The following is a 6,743-nucleotide window of genomic DNA, read 5'->3' as shown; positions in this document are numbered from 1 at the left end:
TTTATTCATTTGTTTTCCCCCACCCCGAGTGGTTGCACAAAACCGATTGGATTGTTGTCTATCCACAAAACTATCAGCAAACTGGCGGGATGCATCATGGATTCGTGTCAAGTCCCGATTGCCGAAGGATTATGTAAGTTAAATCGGGTCGCCTTTCGTGGCCGGACGAATTTATATTTCATATACCACAACCAAAAAGGACTCCCGAGAGCCCTTGCGATCACCATGAACGATCATATTTTGCACCTCGCTCCAATGACCTAGATAATCGTCTATTCAAACCAAACCGGCTAGAGAGAAATAAAAGAGAAACAGTTACCCTCTCGCATCGCTTGCATGTTGATTCAGTTTGAATTTTTCATGCTGAACGTTTCGACTGAAAAGATAATATTTTGTACGTTTGTCCGATAGCCATTGGCAGTTTTTGCTTTCGATATCCTCTTGGCTATTCCACCGGTTAGAACAGGAAAACAGTCGGGTAGAGCACAGACTACGATCGGATAAAATCCGTTCGACGGTCGGTGAAAAATGAACTCTGTGCGTTTATACCTTATATGTTCAAAGGTTCCTTTGAAGCCTCCAGGTTCGTTTATACCTAAGGCGCTCAAGTGTTTCCATGAAGTAAATGATTGTTTCTTTTCAAACGAAGTCGTTGGTAATCATTTCAATAATTATACAAAATGATGATAAATTCATAAAAAACTACAAATAGGATCCTCAGAAAAGCAATTAACACTCTTTTTTTCAATAAGAACCCTCAAATGTACGAATTCGTTGAGAATCCGCGGCATAAAACCTCGCGGATTTCTTCCCATACAAACGGGAACGAACGGATTTGCGAAAAGAGTTCATTTCGTTCATATTCAAAATGGCAGGTAAAATGAACACATTTGAGAGGAGGTGAGTGAAACTTGACAGCCAGATTTGCCCGCACTTTTCAGCGTGAGTGACCTTTGACAACTCGATTCGAACGGATATTTTCCGATCGTAGTCGGTGCTGAGCCCGAGTGATTGTTTACGCTGTACCGGGTTGCGGCTAGAGTTGCAACCGGAAAATCCACATTATTGTCGGACATGATGTTGTTGGGTCTGGGTGATGTTTTCTCTAGAACGGTCGGGTTCGATTTCGAGTCGTTTAGTTTGGTAAAAGAGGAAAACCCGATTGCTACCCAGTATTTTTCCGATAAACAAAGAGAGGTTTGTTTCCGATCTCCAAAGAAACAGTAGATATAATATATGAGGTTAAGAATGAAATAAAAGAAACCTACATTTAAACCCCTAGAATATTAAGAATCATTTTCCTTTAGAGGAAGCCATTTTGTTAACCTCTGTGACGTCATCGAACGGCCTGTTGATGGCGGCATTTAAATGCACCGCAGGGTTGTGCGTAATGGCGGCGTATCTGCCATGCATCACTTTTATGGCTGTTGACAACGTTATACTCACCTGTACCACGTCCGGCCACGGCAGGTTTTCAACCAAACGGGCCACAAATCGTCCTTCTCCTTTGTTTGTTAGAGTGTTTTTTTTTTCTTGCACCATTATTTATGCTGGCCATGGAAAAACATGGATATCCCGTCAGCAATGCAACGCCGGAAGCGAAAGACAAAGTTAGTTTTCTTATTTGCCTATCGTTTTGTGATGAGATGAGTTCTGCCGGGGCTTGAGTTTGAAGCCGAGAGGTATAAAAAAGCGGAACTTTGCCTTCGTTAAAAATGTGACTTCAACTTTGTAAATTATATTTCTCAAACTAGAAATTCATTTGCCATGATGTTTTTTCTTTACCTTCTATTCGAAATGCTTGTAGAGCTTCCTTTGGAAGTGAATTCGTTTGAAATTCAGGATGATAACTGTATTCATTTGAGGATGAAAATAAAAATTCCCGCTTGTTAACGTGGAGTTGTTTTTGCGCATCCGGAAAACTTCCCGAACTAAGAAAACACGTTACGGGCTCCCCTTTTTTCCCCTCCCGAACAACGGATTAGCAAGGTGGTAAAACTAATTCCTCCTGTTTCGCAAATGTGTGTTGGATAGTTTTTTTCCCTCCCCCCACCCCCCATCCCTTCGCGGGGTTTATGTTTCGTAAAGTAAACATCAGGCACAACTGGCACAAAAACACCGAACCTAGGAACCAACCTGGGGAAGGAAGCAAAAAACTTTTATCTCACGTTTCGCGCCACCGGGAAAAAGGTGCGCCTTTCGCGAGCTGACGATGATGATGAAGGTTTTCCGCTTGGTTTCCGTCGCGCTGTAAGCGCGGGGGTTTTTCTTTCACCGGCCCCGCGCGCACGGTGAACGGATGAAGACAACGGTCGAAAGCACCCGTTGCGATCTCCGGTGGGGGTAGAGGGGTGGTTAAAGGGGGGAGGCGAATGGGGTGGATTGGCAAAGCCGGACAAATGATGCCATAACTGTTGGAAGGGTACAAAGAACAGTAAACCTCCCGGCAACCGGGTAACGAGGGTGGACGAAAGGGTGGCGCGGGGTGGGAAAAACACAAGTAGTTTCAAAGTTCAAATGATTTCAACTTTCGCTCGGTCCGATGCGGCGAGTTCAAGGGAGCTGCGAAACAAAACATTCGCGATGGAGAAAAACGAAGGGGAAAAAAAACGAAACACCAACCAAACGAAGGAAAACCTTTTCTCTGTTGTTTATTTCACTTTATTTTACCGTTTAGTTTAACGTTCACGTGCGTTGTGTTATGTTTGTATCGGTTTTGCGTTTTACGTGTGTTCCACCCAACCGGGGCCGAGGGTTATGAAAAGAAACGCAAAACGAGCGATAAGTTTAACCGGGAGCTTAGTTTTTAATACCTTTGCTCAATCACATTCCAACGAGTTTATTACTGCGGGTTTTGCTGCGGGTTTTCATTTGATCCGATTGTGTGTATTTTATTCGTTCCTTTGATTGAAAGCGTTATAATGAACAATCGCTTCTGCGCTCTTTCAGGAAAGCATAGTTTTTAAACCTTTAATCCAAATGATTACACCTGTGGAAGGCATTGTTTACCAGTGTTTGGCTTCCAATACCAACCGTTCGGCATTCAATTAGCTCTGAAGCAAGAGTGATAACCGTTAGCATAATGCACCGTATCGGTTAATGCAACGTTAAAACCCCCGAACGTCGTTGCGGTGGAAGCCTTTAAAGTACTGATTCCCTTGACCAAATGGCGAGCGCCATTGATTGGATATTGGGGAAGCAGACCAGTCTGATGCGGTGCATCGTAGGACGAGATTAATTTGTCATAATACGATATGAATACTAATTCGATGGGAATTAGGGTGTGTAGGACAGTGACTCCCGCCCGTTGATGCCGGAAGGGCTTCGGTTCATGTCGGAGCGGATTATAGAACCGTACACCACGCTCGGGGCTCGGATGGGTCCGCGTCCGTGAACGAGAGCCTCAACAACCACCGTCTACAATGTGTGACTAAGTGTCGTGATACCGATTGAAACCCGGCAACAGAGTTTTCGGTGTCTGACGCTGGCAGTACCGGAGTTTCGGAGTCCGATGAGTGGACAGGCTGAGGTTTGAGGCTTCGGACACCTGAGCTCGTGCACCGGCAGGACCATGGACAGGGATGGCCGCATAAATCGTTCCGCGTTCGCATCCTGTTCGACAGCGATTTACTTGCCCGGTAACGAGTTTCGGTTGAAAGCGAGAGGGAGAAAGAAAGAAGCGAACGATTCGGGGATGGGAAAAATTCGTTTATTTTGAATATTCATTGAAAGGCTGTTCGGTGGCGGTGGAGACCTGAGGGTCTTTACAAACGGAGCTTGATGAGTGGTTTTCGGTTGCTGACACATTCGGTCGGAAGTTATGCCCTCGACTTTCGGACGTTTTACTACACAGAGAGGAAGAGTAAGTGAGAGGTTCGGTTTACCACACATCCTGGCTGCCCGGCGACACACGAGTGCCGAATCCTAAAACAACAAGTGGAAACTGTGCCGGAAGGGAAAACTTTACCGCTTGTCTGACTCATTCGGACAGCTTCAGCCCAGCGAATTCCAACCGGTGAATTTTGGGGTTTGCAGTAAATGTGAGTATAAATTGCAACTTGCAAACATTCAGCCGGAGGAACGAGGCGTCACCGGTCAAGCGCTTGAACACGGTTTGCACGGAAATGGGCAGACTTCACGATAGAATGGACTGGAGAGCGCTGGAGAACGATAAAACCAATTTAGATTGTAGTTGGAATTCAATAAAAGGTACGCGCGTCTGTCGTTTGATAGCAAGGTCCACAAAAGTTTCTCTGGAGAGTGGGAAACATCGTTGGTTAATGTTTTGTCGTCATGTCGACTGTATTTCGATTAGTTGTTATCGGCTTTATTTTCATGGTTTTGATCTGGTTCTTATTGTTGGTTCAATTTATTACGAGAATTCTGATCACTTTGGTGATAACTTCTCAAACACTGTAGACTCACCGATTTTGTTTTCCAGCCGATAGATGAATCGTGGCTAGTTAACTGTTGAATTGTGACTGGCCTACTGAATATCATGTTCGGTCTGGTCAGTTTATTTATACTTGTTTTCTGACCTACTTGTTATATTTTGTTTAAACTGGTTTTAGATTTGTTCAAGCTATTGTGCTATGGTTATTTGTTGTAAGTGGCTGATCGTAAGTTTATATTACGTGTTTGCGAATACTTGATCTGTGATACTATGTTTCAATTCGAATTTAGTTATTTCGTTATGTGTTTCAATGTTGTGTTTAGCCTTCTTTTGATTCTAAGATGCGTGTTCGGTTCTTATGCTGGTCAACATCTTACAGAACGCTACGCTTATCAACAATGTTGAACAATGTTCTGTTCTGATATCGCCAGTTTGCTGAATTCCCTAACATTCTTGTGTGGTTCTAAGAATCGATTAATTCTTTCTTTGTAGCTCACGTTCAGTTAGCAGATTATAATATTACACTTTTCGCAAATTTTATTAACGTCCTTATAAATCAACCATTTTTGAAAGTCCAATTATTTCAACAAAGTGAACAATGTTTAATCAGGTACGATAAATTATAAATCGAGCCATAAAATCATCTTTTTGAGAATGATTACCTCTTCGTAGGGAGCTTTTACATCTTTCCCCGCGCGAAGAAAGAATCGCCTCCGAATTAATTTCTATTCCCTTTATCCATCTATTCGTCCATTGCCATTAATCGTAACCGAAACGAGATGGTACGGTCCTTAATTTAATTGCCACTTGTGCTGGGCCGGTCTCTCCTTCCACCTCCGAACAACGTCCCAAGAAGGCTAGGTTACGACGTGCGCCTTCAAGAAGTTATCAAACGGTATCCACTCACTTGTTTGGGGCTCGTTTACAGAGGTGCTTAAAAATGTAAAAAATGCTATTAATTAGCCATTAAAGAGATCATAAAATGTGAAATCTCTTTTTCCGGCTACTGTGGAGGGGGGGGGGGGGGGGGGAGTGTGGAATTGGAAATGCCTAGTGGTTTCCTTTCACTTTTCTAATTTGGCGATGTGGGAAATTTGTCTGGGATTTGGCGATCGAAACCGAAGGGGCGTGCAAATGATGTTGTTAATGAAATTTACGACTTTCGCCTTTTGGTTTCTTCTGCTTTTCTTTCGGATCTCTTTTTGTGTGCTTCGATCATCGGAAAATCAACTGCCATCGCTTGCGGGGAGGGGCGGGTGGTCAACGAGGGAATTTCGGTTTACGGGTTTTCATCCCTGCGTTCTTTCTTTTATTTCCGTTTGCCAACGTGAAAGACTCACAAAACAAACGTAATCAACATAACTCAATGGTTCGCACTTCGCCGGAAGGTGGAATTGATTTTCGCTCGTTTCAGCAAACGTTCGAAACTTTAGAAAAATGTAGAAAAAAAACAGCAAACAAAAACCGACGGGCATTAGTGCTTCCGTTTGCCGCTGGCGAAGCGTGGAAAGTTTCGCCGCGTGTTCTCTGTTTAAACAACCCATAGTCCGTTTGGCGAAGTTTGCGGAAGCAATTTGGGGAAAAATTGAACTTTTGCATCGATTATAGTTCGCGCGAGTTTTGGAGACGCGATTTGCGAGACCAATAAAGTTGCGAATCCGTTGGTCGGAGCGGCACGCCTGTTGACGAAGTGTTCCGACCGGACGCGTAAGGTGCGACACGGAGGTGAAAAGCGTGTTTGGAAAAGCGTGGAACGGGACAGAAAAATCGATTATCCAGCTTGTTTGAGATTGGTGTGTTTTGTGCAGTTTTTGTGCCGTGGACATTTAGAATTGGAACAAAAGAAAAAAGGAAAAAAATATTAGAAGCTTTGTTTCCATTATGATTATTAAATTGAATAAGTTTAAGACGTATAATTATTTTCAAGAATTTATTTTATTTCCCCTTTACATAAAATCAATTCCCTGATATTTGCATCTGATCTCGTTCAAGATTCAACAAAATCAATTCCTTTCGGAGGTAAACAATTTAGCTGTCACTTTTCACCCCTCCCGATTTTCCTACCGTAACGAAGTTTTCCCTTCAGAAAAAGCAGACAAAGTGGGTGAAAGCAAAATATGGCCACCAGGTTTCAGGTGACGGTTACACCCTTTCGCGCGATCGCTTAGCGTGGTCGGAATGCTCCGGCTTGTTAGTGGCAATAGCAGCAGCGTTCAACGCTAATTTACATTCCAGCAGCATATATCATGTACAGTTGACATAAAAACCTCATAAATATGTTTATCGCCTGACTTGCGCTTGCGGCCAACCGTTCAGCACGTCGGACGCAACAGAAATGCCGAAAAGCGGA

This window comes from Anopheles coustani, chromosome 3 (genome assembly GCF_943734705.1).
Source record: "Anopheles coustani chromosome 3, idAnoCousDA_361_x.2, whole genome shotgun sequence".
NCBI lineage: Eukaryota > Metazoa > Arthropoda > Insecta > Diptera > Culicidae > Anopheles > Anopheles coustani.
The sequence above is the reverse complement of the archived record's forward strand: the minus strand, read 5'-3'. Positions refer to the sequence as shown.